Source organism: Arachis duranensis, chromosome 9 (genome assembly GCF_000817695.3).
Source record: "Arachis duranensis cultivar V14167 chromosome 9, aradu.V14167.gnm2.J7QH, whole genome shotgun sequence".
In the NCBI taxonomy this organism is placed as follows: Eukaryota; Viridiplantae; Streptophyta; class Magnoliopsida; order Fabales; family Fabaceae; genus Arachis; species Arachis duranensis.
Window position 1 is genome coordinate 27615791 of NC_029780.3, and position 430 is coordinate 27616220.

Sequence of the window (430 nt, forward strand, 5' to 3'; positions counted from 1 at the left end):
CACTCTCCTTTTGGATTCTCTTCTGTATTGCTTGGAAGACTACTAGGAGGGAGTTCAGTAATTTTCTTACTCAGCTGACTCACTTGTGCCTCCAAATTTCTAATGGAGGACCTTGTTTCAGTCATGAAACTTTGAGTGGTTTTGATTAGATCAGAGACCATGGTTGCTAAGTCAGAGGTGTTCTGCTTAGAACTCTCTGTCTGTTGCTGAGAAGATGATGGAAAAGGCTTGCCATTGCTAAACCTGTTTCTTCCACATTGTTGTTGAAACCTTGTTGAGGTCTCTGTTGATCCTTCCATGAGAGATTTGGATGATTTCTCCATGAAGGATTATAGGTGTTTCCATAAGGTTCTCCCATGTAATTCACCTCTTCCATTGAAGGGTTCTTAGGATCATAAGCTTCTTCTTCAGATGAAGCTTCCTTAGTACT